Raw genomic sequence first — 16,806 nt, forward strand, 5'->3', positions numbered from 1 at the left:
GGTGCGCGGTATTTTCCTGGGCTCTCAAGTTTCATGTGCATTTGATCTGACATGATTCGATATTTACACGGGAATCGAAAATTCAGAATTTAAAATGGATACCAGTCAAAATATTACTTACCACCTGTCGTCGAACATTAATTAGCCGAAATACTATCAGGGTAGGTTTCTTCCCAAAAAACTATTTGCTCCTTGTTTACTATTTTTTCGGTTGAAAAAATTCATTGCGTTTGCGTTATTCCGTTTGATGAGTACTCTGAATTGTCGATTTCAATGAATTTTTTTCCACGACGAAGTTGATTCACGCAACTCGTTGCAACACGTAATTGCATAAAAGATTCCCGTGGAAATAAGACCGATGCAACGCAACATATTGAACAAGAGGAACAACACATAAATACTTACTGCCTCCACATTAAAGGCTAGGTCATAATCGTCATAGTGTAAATGAAAATTTATCTCTTGAAGTTCGTTTTCCCATTGAGCTTTTCCATTCCCTACAACCCCAACGGTTACAAGATTTATTGGATTATTTCTATTTCCCTATTTCCGACTATTCTTGCTTCCTATTGCTTTTTAGAGTGTTCGGTAAACATGATTAATTTTAATTATAAAAATTTCCAGGCGTTGGGATCCAATCACGAGAAATTCTTTGCGCAGGTGTACATTCGCATACGTAAGGAATAAATTCTTGATTTTGCGAGAAAAACTCGACAGATTTCGATATTTAGCAGCGAATATCAATAAATAGTTCGAAATTTTCACATTTATATAAATTTCCAAGTTTTCCATATATTTCGTAATTTCTTAAGAACCAGCCTCTAATTTGGCCTCGACTCCATCAAAGCACTAAGCTTCCTGCCATATTTTTTTCGGAGTGACAGTCTCCCTGGTGTCTAAAATTTAACTTATTCTCATACACCAATTGGTCATTATCAACATTCATTTGCATTCCTATAAACGCGACTTCTGAGAGACTCAGGACACGACGCACAGCGGATCGAGTCAATTAGAGAGGTCGGACAAAATTTGGAAACTTTAAACGCTTACAACTCCGTTTATACAAACCTTCGAAATTTCTAAAAATGGTTCCATTGGTTTCCTCGTGAAATTTTCCTCTGCAAGCACTCCTTAAAATTCAAAATTGAACGAAATAACCATCAAAATTTTCGGTTTTGATAAAAAAAATTAATGTCCGACCTCTCTAACGGACTGAATCCACAGTGCGCCGGCTAGCCTTAGTGGAAAACTTCAACTAAAAAAACGTAGGGAAAAGGGACCGCAAGAAATCTATTTACCCATATAAGGACGAGGACGGGTCCTCTGACGTCAGCAAGGACGGCCAATACGATTCCTCAGCAGTGGGGCAACGTTGACGAGTACTGTGTAACAGCAAGTATTGATGATAGCTTGCACTGCCAACGAATATTGTGTAAATGACATTGCTCGCATTCTTCTACCCACACACGCGCGCAGGAACATTCTTATACACCGCCTACTTTGCACCTTCTTCTTCCTCTCTCGTGTGTCGATGCCATCATCAGCATCGTCATCATCATATCATCCCCGCGATGGCCAATAAAATGTCTCGAAGATCTTTTGTTCTTTCTTTTTCTCTCGGTTCGTTTCCTTCAAAACGGTGACCCGGCCCTAGGGTAAATGAACTATGATCGACAGAGAGGAAGCAAGTTAAAATTTCAGATCAGAAGGAAAAGAGTGATGTGCGTGATTTAGAGCTTAACGAGTGCTCAACTTCACCTGCCCAAAAATTAAAATCTATTGAAAGTTTTTGATATCAAGTTCAGTTTTTAAGTTAAGTTTAAGGCTGGGAGGGACTGCTTTGTCCTCTAAATTTTTAGACTTGGACCGCCTAACCTGTCCACATTCAAACGCATGTTGTTCTAGAAAATATGAAAAACGAGAGCTTTTGAGGTTGCATTTTGCCTCGATACGAGTAATTCAGCAGATTTTACCATTAATACATTTTTCAATGTTGCCGCGGTGTTGAATTCGGATCATTCATAAGGTACTTCATATTAGCACACTGGAAAAAAAAACAAATTGGATCTAGAGTCCAGACTCTTGAAAACATCGACAATAAAAAATACTCTTGATTAAATCAGATTTTTACTTGAATCAAAACGAAATCCGCTTAAATTAAGAGTCTTGGTTCTGATTTAAGCTAGATTCTGATTGAATCTAGAGTACTTTTTCTTGTCGATGTTTTTAAGAGTCTGGACTCTAGATCAAATGTGTTTCTTTTCCAGTGCATTTAAATTGTTTGTTTTATTTACCTCACGCATTTTAACAAATAGTGTCATCATAAGATGTTTTGATTACTTGGATAGTGGAATTTAAGAAAATATTACAGTATGTTCGAGGAATTTTCCAGGTGTCAAGAGTCATGCTGTAAGAAGGAGCCCCCAAAAACGAAATCTAGAGTTTTAGACTTCGCAACAACGTTCGGATTGTTCTTTATGAACTTGAGAGGCGATCTATCAGGCATCAAGACTCGATTACTCTCGCCTCCAACGGTCATTAAAAGCGATGGCGCGGAATTTCGATAGACCGCGGGAAGACGCTATTTCCGCCCATTACCTATGCTAAGTTCCGAAGAGCCCGTTGGTTTTTTTTAAAGGGCCTTTTCGATTTAGTTTCCTCATACGGCTCGGAGCCGGGGACAGGTCCACGTGGGCAGGATTAGTGGCTCCTTCCGCCGGGCCTCGGGCCCGAACTAGCGCCTCGGAGTCCGAGTAGGCCGATAACGCGATTTTTCGAACTGTTTCCTATAAAAACGCGATGCAATGAAACTGGCGCATGATACGAGTGAAAGTCCAGGCCGATAGGACGCCCACCTATTTCGACGGGTTTCAGCGATTCTCGAAATCTATGAATTCCCAATTGATGGAGTCTATCGCCTATTTCGGAATCGAGGGCCTGATTGGATTACATTATGCAAAAAGGAACCACAGTTTCTGGCTCGTTTAAAAAAACACGTGCATGTCATTCATTTCCCAGCGCAGGTGCATGCTTTCATGGAAGAGCCAGGAATGGATCGAGCAGTTGGCAAGGCGTGGATGATCCATTATCGACAACTCTCCATTTGAAGCCGTGGTAACAGTATCGATTTTTAAAGTACACCCTGTTTATCGATCCTTTTCCATCGGTTTAAATGGCAGATCAATGACAGATATAAAAAATAACATCATCAAAAGAATCGTCAAGTTATTAAAATAAAATATCTAAAACAATCAATCATCCTCAGCGGGCTGATTGTTGGAATGGATAGACAAAGCTCTAGACAAAGACGACAAAAGGGATATAAAGGGATTCTATTCGTGGAAGCGGGTGGTTGCAATGGAAAAAAGTAAGGAGACTAAGACGGCAACTCACCAGAGACCCTTTAGTTAGTCCATCATTTTCTCCCCTGGCCTATAGGAACCACCTATTTCAAACCAATAAGATCACTCCATACTCTTCATGTCTTCTTTTTCTATGGCTTTGTCTATCAATTTTAACAAGTAGCCCGCAGCGGGCTGATTATTAAAACTGACAAATGGATAGACAAAGAATACAAAGGATAGATGGAGCGATCCTATTGGTTGAAATGGGTGGTGCCAATAGACTAAGGGAGAAAATGATGGGCTACTATGGGATCTCTGGTGAGTTGCCGTTAGTTGAGTCCTATCTCCTTTATCCATTGCATCCACCCGCTTCCACCAATAGAATCCCTTCATATCCCTTTTGTCGTCTTTGTCTAGAGCTTTGTCTATCGATTCCAAGAAGCAGCCCGCAGGAAAAGAGACACGGTTTGGCGCCCCATCTCTTGGGCGGTCGTCCGAGTAATCGTTTCCTTCGGGGTTGTCCACTCATGCGAACTTTCGCTGGTCTCTCTTCATCAACACGGTCCGGTCCATGCATGATATTTCATTTTACTAAAACAGTGAGCGATTAAAATTCAACAAAGCCGGGGGCAGGTCGCGGATTAAGTTGGAGGTCGGAAAATTAGCCCGGATCGGAGAATGGCGCACAGTGGATCGGAACGATGGGAGAGGTCGGACAAAATTTGGAAACTTTAAACGCTTACAGCTCCGTTCATACAAAACTTTGAGGTTTTAAAAGTGGTCCAATTGGTTTCCTCGTGCGACTTTCTTTCAGAGGCACCCCTTACACTTTAAAATTTGACGAGTTGAACATCAAAATTTGCAGTTTTAGTCATGAAGTTTCATATTGGACCTCTATCGATCCATTGTACGGCGGCCGGCGAATTTGATAGCCGCACCGGGCACCGGAGGAAAGTTTCAACACAGCCCACTTAGCATGCACAATGCTCTCCCCAACACAAACAAACAAACTCGCACAAAAGGACGCCAAACACAAACAGTCTCCGAGCCGGTATTTACATATTTACCTCCCGTTTTAAACCGGGCCCTTCTCTCCCGTCTGCCCGACAGCGGAACGGCTACCAGTTCTTCGCTCCTCTTGAAAAACCACCTAACTTCACTTTACGACCGTCCATACAACCCAATGCTTTCCAAGGCTCGAGTTAAGATTTAGATACGTTCTTCTGGACGAGGAGCGACGACAAAACTCGATCTCGAGACCCTAGGAATGATTTTAATGATTGCGTCACAGGCGTCGCGAGACACCGATCGGTGAGCAAAATATGCAAGGGAGTTAAGGACAGTATATAAACGATCGGCGTGATTAGGTCAGATATATTAGAAACAACATTATGAAGTTCCAGCGAGTTCGCTATTTTGACACTGTGCAATTTTTCAGGTTCCATATTGAAGTTTCTTAGATGCAAAAGCTTTGGTCTTGATTGCAAAATGGTTGGGAGTAGTTTAATATAATTGATATAAAAATTGTCTTGATGACAATGCGATCCTTAGTAATTAGATAAATGAAATGGTTGAGAGCTTGGGATATATGGGAGCTTGGGAGATCACTGAAATCGTTTGAGCTTGTGTCAAGTATACACATTACACATTTTGAGTTTTATCAGCGTTAAATGCTCCGCAGATGTCAATCAGAAGAATAAATGGTCCAAATGAGCTTAATCAGTCTAATGACAAAAACGTGTCGTACAACTCTTCGCATCGAATATTTTTTACTTCATTTGTTTCAGTGTGTTGAGTCAACTGAATAACAATTCAACAAAAAATACTTTATTCAATTCTGCGCGTTTATACTCTGAAAAAACAGAGTTGGGCAGATGCTAGATTCTATCTAAAAAAAAACGTGCACACTTAAAATACCTAATAATCCGTTATGAAGCTCGATCATCGGGCGTAGAAGTCTTATAAAATCTTTCAAAACTTTCAACTCAATACTGAAGTTGAAACATTGAGCTTCCGAAAGTTGCCTACATTGCAACTACTTATCTCCGAACTCCGCTGGCAGTAGACCGATTTAGTGCACGCGAGAAAAAAAGTTCGTGCGTGAGATACGCCAAATGGATCTCCGGAGTATTTTGATCGTGAATCCGAATACTTGAGGTCCAGCGGCCAAAGTTCGGGTCTGACATCTGAAGTACTTCGGTTGACTCCACAGAAACTTCAATCGAAGTTTTTTCCTCCGTGTGACTCTTTAGAGCGGAAATTGCAAGAATGGCGTAGCCACTATAATTCGATCCCTTACTCGCTTGGAATGTAGCTCTCCTTAAATTTATTGGCATAATAAGAGCCGAAACATATAAACTTGTGAAACATGTAAACATGTAACCTCTCCACATTACAACTCTCACGATCGGATCAAAATGACTCAAAGGTTCGTCTCCCGAACTCCAAGTTGGAATTGTTTCTCATGGAAAATCTCCGTGTCGAGATGAGTGGCGTGGCGTGCTTTTCGATACATCGATTAATCCGTCGTTTAAACCTACGATAAAGAATCGATTGGTAACGCGTTCGTTGCGGAGGCCTCGTTTATCGATCCTTTTCCATAGGTTTAAACGGAAGATGGATCGATATATCGGGAAGGACGGGACGCCGCTGGTGATTAATACCCCTGCCGAAAGGGATATCGACTGGCGTGTTGGGATCGGAGGCCCTGATCGATTCGCTACGAGTTCCGTGCGACGCTGCCATTCATCATCGAACATGGCTTACAAATTAAACACTTGTAAAGTTGTGAAGTTGTCGATTCTGAGGGCCCCGCGCCCCGGCTAAGGTTGCGTGCCGCCGCGGGCCCACCGCCCGACGTCGCCAGATCGCCCCGGAAATACGCGGATTTGGGGATTTTCGGGCCCCGACTTCGTTATCATGGGTCGCTTCAATGAAACGCGCTTCCAAATGATCCGACCTAAAGGTTTCTTCAAATTTTGACATTCGTACGAAGAAAAAAAAAAAAAGAAAGAAAGAAAGAAGGAAAGAAAAAAAGTAGTAGTAGTACACTAAAAAAAAGTTACGGACTCTATAGACATACCGTCCGTCCCGGGCTTCGTTACCAAAAGTTCCGGATGCTGGAGCCGTGGCTTAAATTGCTCTGAATGCTGCGCCTGGAAATTTCGGCGTCCGAGAACGGAATGGACGGTATGTCTACCGGGTGTCTAGTTTTTTTTCATATTGAGAAATCCTGATTTTTCCTAATTTTTGACTGTTAAATCCTGATTTCTTAGTTTTTCCAAATCCTGATTTTTTGCGGAGAAAAAGAGGTGAATGCAACTCACAAAAATAGCTCGATAAAAAAAATCCAATCGGACGGCCGACTTTTCTCAAATCCTGATTTTACGACCAATTTTTCCTCAAATCCTGATGAAATCGGGATCAAATCCTAATCGACCTCAAATCCTGATCGAAACGGGAAAATCTTGATGCTAGACACCCTGGCTCTATATAGCGCCATTTTTTTCCCCCGACAAGGAACAACCCAACTGAGAAGCTTGAAAAAGCAGAATCGTCAAAAATCTCGCCGTATTATCTCGATTCTCACATGATCCTTGGAAAGCTAAGGTACAGAAAACAGGGCTGACGTGAAATTCCAGATACGCCCTAACGTTTGAGGAGCAACAATTTTACACAAGACGCCTAGTGCTGGATTCGATCACTGAATGATGAAATTGATTATTTTTCATGGTTGAGTAAAATTAACCGACTTTCCTGTATTATACTTGACTCTTCAAGAATCTGCCACCGTGCATGGAGCAGTTAGGGCATTTTCTCTAGTTTCAGTTTTGAGTGGCGGGGAATATCTGAGGTTCCAGGGACCTGGCATCCTGAGGGACACTCGTAGCCTGCATCCTCCCGGTGGGACCAAAATAAAGCGAGCTTTTTGAGATGTTGGTTGGCAAGGGAGGTAGAGCGATCGTCGCGTCGGAAAGGAACATCGGCATCGGAGGAGGCTTTTCCTTGTATCTTGTCCACAATCGGGGCAGAAGCCCATCTTGGCCGAGAGCCCTGTTAGACTAGTAGTCTAGCCCACGTTGCCACATTCCCAAAGTCTTTATCATTCAGCCACAGGCTTTCAATTCAAGTGTAAAAATCCCTACTCCATCGCGTTCACAGGTTCTAACATTTTAAGCGCTCAGCCGAAAGGGGCGCATTTTGATTTCAACTAGAGTCCCTTTGTAGGGAGAGTTGAGACAACGCCATGGATACCTCAGCTGTCAAAAATGCATTCAGCATTGCAAGGAGAGCCCTCCGATTGAATTTCCGATTCTCCTGCGGGCTGATTGCTGGCATTGATAGACAAAGCTATGGACACAGAAGACAAAAAGGTATATGAAGGGATCCTATTGGTGGATGCGGGTGGTTGCAATGGACAAAGGAGGTAGGTGATCGACTAACTAACAGCAACCCACGAAAGACCCTCTAGTTAGTCCATCATTTCCTCCCTTAGTCTATCGGAACCAACCAAGTCAACAAGTAAGATCGCTCCGTACACCCTATGTCTAATTTGTGTATCGCTGTGTACATCAATTTCAACACTCAGCCTGCTGATAGTTGAGTACCACAACTGTACCAACTTTGATGGCTGTATATATTTACAACACTCAGAATTTTTTCCATCTTTTTTTCTTCCTTCTCGATAAAAAGACGCTCGTATCCAGGCTAGATACGGCTATACTTTTGACACGTGGCAACAAGAGGATGGAACTGAGAGATCGGGAGTTGTAGAGCGGTCTGCGTGGGCTGGTCAAGTGGTCGACGAGCAACGACTACATAGTGACCGCCACTGCGGCCGCGCGTCCAGCCAAGCTCCGGAGTCCGCACCAAGACCAGAAATCAGGACCCCTATCATTCCGCATCTACGGAACCTACTACCGAACCGTGTTCACAACACTTCCATGAGAAAACCCAACATCCGAGTGAAGAAAGAAAAAAAAGAAAAAACACGTACATCGGCCCGGAGATACGCTGACTCACGATCTAGAAATTGTAAAAGCTATGAAGAAAACGTGATTGTGTAAAAATCGACAGTGCGCCATAACTCTTCAATACTCAAACACAAAACAATTCCAATAGGATATAGATTGCGATCGAGTCTATCGAAAAGGAACCAGCCTATATTTTCGAAAAAACCGAGCTAAGAATCATTTCGAGTTCCACTAGCCGTATATTTACTCCTGCCAAAAACTGAAAGTCGAAAAACAGAAATTAGTTTGTGAAAAGAGGTGTAAAATTTATTTTCTAGGTACATTGAGCCTCATGCAGAAATAAAACTTCAAACCGCTTTTTCTCAATTTCAACTTAATTAGGTATGGCTCCTTTCTAATGAACTCGGTCAATTTGATAAGAGAATATATTCTCATTATAAATCTTGCACAAACTTTACATGAAACATAAAATGGACTCGACCTTGCAAAAGGGAACCACAAGTTTTTGCTACATCAGAGTACATGATCTGTGGCGCGTGCGGTGTGCACTTAAATGGGCCAGAAATAGTAGTTTCTAACTGCAAAATATATGTATAGTCCAACTTCATTATTGCACTGGTGCATCTTGCCACAATTCGTGGATGAGGACCTGCCCTGTTATTCCGTATCTATAGAGTTCACCGAACCATGTTTACACTGCCTCACCGGGAAACTATACGTGCATCTAAGGCGGCGAGACGAAAAGACTCTATTTCAGGTACGTTGCGGCACGAAGAGGTTGAACAAGACTTCTCATTTTTTCCGAGAAAAAAACTGCACAGGAATTTTCTTGTATAAACCCCACACTGACAACAAAAAGTTCGGTGAATCCGAACTAGCTATAGGAGCATGTGGAACCAGATTTTGTTCGGCACACACAACCAAACAGTTCGGCCCGCTGAACCGAACTATAAGACTTTGTTATAGTTAGGTTGCACAAACCGAACAGTCTGGTTGAGTTGATCGAACGATGCGGTTGTGTGTACCGCACAAAACCTGGTTCCATATGCTCCTAGCTAGTTCGGATTTACTAAACTTTTTTTTCAGTGGCACCCTTCCTGTATTCCCTTACCTTTGCAAGGAAATCTAGAATTTGCATGCAGTGTTAAAAAGAGCAACGTCTCCGTCTTCACACCATTCAAACTTTACGTTTACTGTGAGGATACAAGTAATAAAAGTCTCATACCAAGACACACACGTCTATTCGTCCAACGGTACTCTACAGGAGCAGAATACCTAGAAAATATTCTGACGTGAAAGAGGAACGGGTTATAGCTGTCACTCCTTTGACGCAAGGGCTAATCCATTCTGGGACGAGCCCTGTTTTCCGTAAAACTCCATACTTTCCATGGCTCACGTGAAAATGGAATTTACGTCAAAGAAGCGTGGAGCTATGACACCCTGCAGGGGATCCGCAGTTATGGCTCCTATGACATTATTTAAACAGGGAGCTATGATTGGGCTCCACGACATGAGGATTAGATGCAGGATATGCTCCGGTAACAAGGTCGGCTATAAACTGAAGCAGATCACGAGCTTCAGATACCTTTAAATCTCGCTTTTGATCTCCTCGTAGAAGCTCCTGGAACTGTTGCTCCACGTCGTAAAATGAGGGAATCAAGAGACCCGGCTACAAAGCCCAGAGCTAATAAATATAACATTTGATTGAGCCGAGTCCAGCTCCACGACACAGTGGATCCAGTCAATGGTAGAGGTCGGACGAAATTTGGAAAATTTAAAAGCTTAAAACTCTGTTAATTCAAAACTTTGAGATTTTAAACATGGTTCTATTGATTTCCTCATGAAATTTTCTTCTGAAAGCGCTCCTCAAAATTTAGAATGTGACGAATTAAACATCAAAATTTACAGTTTGATAGTAAAAAATTTCGTGTCCGACTTCTCTGATTGACTTGATCCACTGTGCGCTCCGGAACGACTTGACTCGATACAGAGATCTATAGCACGGATAATATCTTCATTTAACCTTATGAATAATAAGCTGAAGGAGTAAAGAAACGCGGTCTCACTTCGTTTATGATTTTCTCTACCCCCTCTCACTTTTTAGTCTACGCGTCAACTAAAGAGGAGCAAACATATCTAAGAGGCGTATCAGACTAACAGCTGGTTGAATTTAGAATAGATCGTTATCAAAACATGAAGAATTGATGAACTTTCGAAAGTCTCAACTTCAAAAGCATTTCATACGATCAAAACTCTTGAAATTAAAGTAAAAAAGGCCGGCGTAAGACGCTGTTCAATTTAGACCTATGCTTATGATTTTTCTATACGAATAAAATTCAACGCTCAGTTTTCCGTTTTTCAAGTTGACGGCGACCTCTTGGGAAAAGGGGAAGGAAAAGACAAGAGGATGAGGGGGGGGGGGGGCTCAGAACAGTTGCCAACCTATAATCTCTCAGTGGTACCGGATCACCGGAAAATCTCGGTAGTTCTACCACCTTCAGGTAGTTTTCTGATCCACACAATTTTATTACGTCCACAGGGTTTCCAGCCAAATTAATTTTTTCCATTCCCTGACTTTCCAATATTTTTCCCTGACTTTTAAGTATGGATCTGACGCAGTCTGTTAAAGTGAAAAGTAGTCAGTTGATCCCGCAACGCGAGCCCGAGACCGCCCGCGCCTAATTCCACGAAAAATCAGAAAAATCCCTGACCAACACCGAAATTCCCTGACTTTCCCTGACTTTTCCCGGTTTTCCCGGTCGCTGGCAACCCTGGTCCAAAATAAAGCTTGGCAAAATGACCGTGAAGTTCGTAAAGGCACCATTCCCTCGGATCAGCTTGGTGGTGGCTTTATATCAATATAAAAAAGGGAATTCAGTCTAGAAGTAGCGTTGCACTTCAAAACAGAACTTTAAAAAATCGTTTACAGGGACATGCATTCGGTTTTGAAGAATTCCAACAATTTGGCTCCCTGAGTCGTGATGAGAACTTCACAGAGAGCTCAAAGATTTTACGGAAACGAGCATGCAACTATCCATGCCTGACGACTCATCAATCAATTTCAGTGGGCAACCTCTAAGACTAACGACAAGATGTGATTTTTCCGCAATGAATCAGACATTATCGAACTCCAATCTTCAGAGCTGATTCAGACGGAACTTTGAAAAATGCGAATAATTTGGGAATTTTTCTTCAACGACAATGAATCGGCCCGGGCAAAGTCTAATCGATTCAGTCGAACAATGAAGATTATGAGTCTCACTTGGAGCTCAAATGCAAGCCGCCTATCTGAGTCATGCCGACCTGAGTCGATGACCGATAATCAGAAAAATTTAAACAATTCGAAAACCAACTCCAAAACGAACCAAAAATTATACACGGTTCCAACGACTGCACTTCGAAAGCAGGCCGCAACGTATCATATTTAAATACATGTTTCCACCGACTTGCTCCAAAAAAAAAAAAAAAAAAAAAAAAAAAAAAAAAAAAATTTAAAATACAAATCAATTTTGGGGTAATTTAACAGAATTTATACTGTTTGGATTTTTGACGGACATTTGATAACGCATGGTCTCACGAGGGGATATACTGTTGAATGCAAAATGAGCATTATGATGTGATGGATAAAATTATTGTCGCTGTTTGCGGTTTGTTCTGCGGTTTTAACGACTGCATTTCGAAGTTAGATCACACCTTGATGTTAAAACGCCGTTTGTGGGCTCCAGTCGAAGATTTATAGTGGAAACTACATTGAAAAAAAAAGGCTATCAATTTTGAGAACGTTTCACTCAGTGGAGTTCAGATTTTTAAATGGCAAACCTCACAAAGGAATACATTGGAGTTTGCGTAGGTACTCTAACACCCTCAGTGTGACTGATGAAATTATTACCTCAATCCTATATGATTTCTCATGCATATATTCTCACCACATGATTTAACGGATTTACATTACCCCATAAAGTGACCTTTGAGGACAAAAATTGAAGTGGGTCCAAGAATGCGGGTGAAATCACTGGGATATTACCTGAAACAAACAATGAAAAATACTGAATTAATTGAGGCTCATTTCAATGAAGTTGGGTGCAGAATTAGTCAAAATGATGAGACGTAAGGGTAGCTTATTGCAGAAAAAGCGTACACTTTAATGGGTTGGTTGCGCTGGACACAGCATTGTGTTTTGATGTTTGATTCTTGTACACCAGCTAAAATTAATGCACACACAACAACAATTGTCCACACAGCAACTTTCTACAATCAATAATAACCGATATATCGCCCTTTGAAAATTCGCCCCCTGATCGCTGCGAATCTTGTCTCCAAAACGTTTCGGCTATGCTCAAAAAAGGTGCCCCAAAGGCGTATTCAGATGGAAAGTCAACCACCGCGGCCAATAAACGAAAAAACGGTTAACTGGAACTGACTTCCAGTATACCAGTCGAAACAACACAACCATAAATCAAACTAAAGAGAAAGATACCCGGAGCAATAAAAATAATGCACAAGACAGGAAAAAACCAAAACAAAAACCACGAAACCGGGGAGTAAATTAAAAGGCTAATTAAGGAGACTCGAGAAAATGACCCGCGGAGACCCCGCTCGTAAAATTCAGGAAGCTCCAGACGACGAACCCGCGTCCTTGCGTCGAGTCGTCTTCAACGAGCAGACGTTTAAGTCGCTGAAAAACGCGAGGTGCGAAAACCGCGTATCGGAGCGGCGGATCCTGGAGGGGTTGAGCGGTTTCGGCGGAGCGGTCACTGGCGTCCGAGTCCGTTTTGACGGACAATAAATTCCGCGCGGACGAGAAGAAAGTGCGAGTGAGTTTCTTTTATTGCGAATTACATGAACCCGGTCTTGCGAGTTATCATCTATTCGCACTTTCCGTCCATCCGGGGCAGATCCACGCCCGAGAAATTTACGACCGACGCAATCCGCGCGAATCGCACCCGGGACGAGTTCCTTGCGAAATCTCGCGGCGCATAAGCGGATTATTTCATAGTTGCGCGTGCTTGCGGGTGGGTGCGACCTGGTAACAGGGTGCCATGAAACGGAAGAAGGAAATGAAAGATTGGACATTTTTCAGTGAAATATTTCATGAAATTTTTCGAGGCTGTGAGATGTTTCATGAATGTTCACAAGGCTGTGAAATATTTCAGGGGCTAGAATATGCAACCCGCCTTCAACATACAAAAATAGGAAAAAGTCACAATTTTAACACTTTTCCAAACATGAAAAGGAATCGGTGAAGTTCAACTTTCATAAAAATCTGAAATTACATGAAATATTTCACGTAAAATTTCAAGATTTTATTTTTCATGAAATTACGCTGCCCTGCCTTGTAACCCTGGTAGGTGGCGCGCGAGGTATGCTTGTAGAGTGAGGGAGGAAAAGGGGCTCATTCATGGGGGGGGGGGGGGATTGGGTGATTTATAAAAATTTCTAAGAAACGAAGTGAAATATAAAGTACCGCACGCTAGACCCTACATGGCTCCTAATACAGTACCTATTGTATACGGGAGAGTATTGCCATCTCTGCGCTCTCCGATTGGTTCATCGGTTTTAGGCTATCCTAGAGTTCCAAAGTTGGTCCAATGTAAGCATATCCGACCGCGAGGAACATAGAGAACCTAGAGAAACGCACGTATCATCGGCTGAGAAATGAATGATGATCACTTTCAAAGGTTAATTTTCGGAAAAAATATTCATCAAAGTTCGATCCGAACTCAATTCAGAGGTTGAATATAAACAGATTTCTATCACATCCAAAATCACGTCTGGAACTTTGAAGGACTTTTTCGCCATCTTGTTGGTTAACATTGAACCAAACTAAGAGCGGAGGCGGAGGGGCTGGGGTTTGTTTACATTGGGACAACTTTGGGGCTCCATGAAGGCCGACCAATCAGAGAGCGGCACACTTTACCTGTAGTAAAAGGATTAAGATGGCGATACTCTCCCGCATATTCTAGCTCCTAAGCAAGCGGGCTCGCGTAAACTCTCCGACTTTTTTTCGAAGGAGCTTAACCGGTATTGGCGACCAAAGCTCCGTCTGGGCGTCTCGCCGCCGGTCGGTATTGTCATTCGATCCTCGGGAGATCCGCGAAAGCGCGTCAAATAAGTTGTGCGTCACGAGGGCGCACTCCGACTAACAGAAGGGTTGACCTTGTCCTGACCCTATCCCTCCCTTCTCTCCACCCTTCCCCGCCATCTCTCTCTCTCCAGGAGTGCTGCTGTCGCCTCAAGGCTGCATTCTAATCGTGCTTTTACCACTCAACTTGGCGGCTCCCTCAGTCATGACACCACTTTTTGAAAGTACTCTCCAGAAGGAAGCCGTGCAGCTGCCTTTTAAGCTTTAAGGTTCTCTCTTGGTTCTCAGGTGTCATAATTTCGACTAAGTTCCTAATGTGGGCTGATACTACACGCAGTTTTTGTTGTTCAGACGTACCTACATGTTTCAAAAAAAAAAAAAAAAAAAAAAAAAACCGTGAGGAATGGTGTGGTCGAAAAATAAACTTTTTCGGTGGCACCGTTCCACAGTGGAACGAGCTAATAGAAGAGGTCGGATATAACATTTTTGGCTAAAATTTCAAATTCTGATGTTCCTATCGTCATAAATTCAATTTCTTAAAGTGAAGGGTGTTTCTGAAAGTGAATTTCACGAAAAAACCGATTATGCATATTTTTAAACTTTCTTATTTTATTTTTTGGAAAATATAAGCTTTAAAAGTTACCGGATTTTGACCGATTATAAAATTTGAACCTCTCTTTCTTGGTTCGATCTTGATCAATGGCGTGGCGTGCTTTGCGATACATCGACTGATCCGTCATTTAAATATATATGACAAAGGAGCGATAGACAGTGTACTCGCAACGAACACCTTAATGATCGATTTTTTACCATAGCTTCAAATGGGAGAATAACGATAAGGATTAATCAATTCGCCATAGGGATTAATCGAGATCAGATTTTACAAAAAATCCAGAGAGTATGAAAAAAAGAGGAGAAGATGAAATCCTGCTCATTGAGCACGAAATAAAACAATAAACCTGCATCGCATCGCACATTTATTATTGTTCTTATTTCAAATCAACTCAAGAAGCGTGTCCGCCGCCGCGTGTCGGGACTCGGAATGAAAACAAACTGACGGAGCATTTGAACCGGCGCACACTAGAGTGAGTCAGTGGAAAACGTCGGACACAATACGGCAACTTTGAGAAATTGAAAGCATTCATCTTCGTCAATACGAAATTCAGAGATTTCAAAATAGTTTCACTTGTCCCTTGATAGAATTTCCTCCAGGAAGCATCCCTTCAAATGTATAATGTGACGAAATAACCATCAAAGAAGGAGTATCGATTAGGGCCGTTTTTGGGTCCATCCCAATTGAATTTCCTCAGCTTTTTTATGCTAGTTGGACGTATTTCTGCCAAACAGAACTATGTGCATTATGACGTGAGCCCTGTTATGCATATATTCTTACGGGTCTTAGGGCTCATGTCTTCATGCACATGGTTCCGTTTGGCAGAAATAAGTCCAATTGAAATTTTACGTGCATACGGCAGGGCCGGATTTACCTTCTTGCCGCCCATGGGCCGCCTGTATTTTGCCGCCGCATCTCATTCGTTTTAAACATCCATAGAAACCATCAGGTGAACGTGCCGGAGGAGGAGGGGTACATAAGACGCGTTTACTCGCGTTTGGCACATTTTTCGTGAAAGCCCTGTCAACACTAGCAAAAGCTCACGGAACTTTGCTCGAAAATTAAGTTCCGTAGACCTATCTCTGTGTGGACGATGCCTTTCATTTATGAGAAAAGAACGAAGAAAATAAGAATAAACATGAATGTGGTCTAATGGTCTTAATTTCCGCCACCGCGCCAACCGTACTGTGTTCGGCGCAATGCGTGAAGTATTCCTACAGTCTTGTAGGCGCTATGCGTTTCACGCTGACCGCTGCTGACCAAGTGACTGCACTGTTTTTGACGCAATGCGTGAAGTATTCATGCAGTCTTGTAGGCACTATGAGTTCACGCCAACCACTGCTGACCGCACTACGTTTGACGCAATGCGTGAAGTATTCATGGAGTCTTGTAGGCGCTAATATGTGGTTCATGCTGACCGGTGCGCCGATAGGGCTTCTCCTTTCCATCTCAAGTTCTCGCCATCATTGCTCTCTGCGCCGTGCTGCTCCAGGCCAAATTGCGTGTTTGGTTTCTCTCTCAACTAGACAAATGAAAGGCGCTGTCTCTTGTATCACCGAAAGACGAACAAATTAGAAGTTACTATAGTTTAACTCTCAGGATATGAGAGATTTTTTCGCCTTTCCTCATTTGTGATTTTTTTCTGAATCAGATTTTTTTCTTAATACCTACATTTGAAAAAATTACAACATTTGCCGCCCCCTAAATTTGCCGCCATGGGCCGTGGCCCATGTGGCCACCCCCTTAATCCGGCTCTGGCATACGGAGTGCATCATGGCTTGGTCATTTTCGGTA

Source organism: Bemisia tabaci, chromosome 4, assembly GCF_918797505.1.
Source record: "Bemisia tabaci chromosome 4, PGI_BMITA_v3".
Taxonomy (NCBI): Eukaryota; Metazoa; Arthropoda; class Insecta; order Hemiptera; family Aleyrodidae; genus Bemisia; species Bemisia tabaci.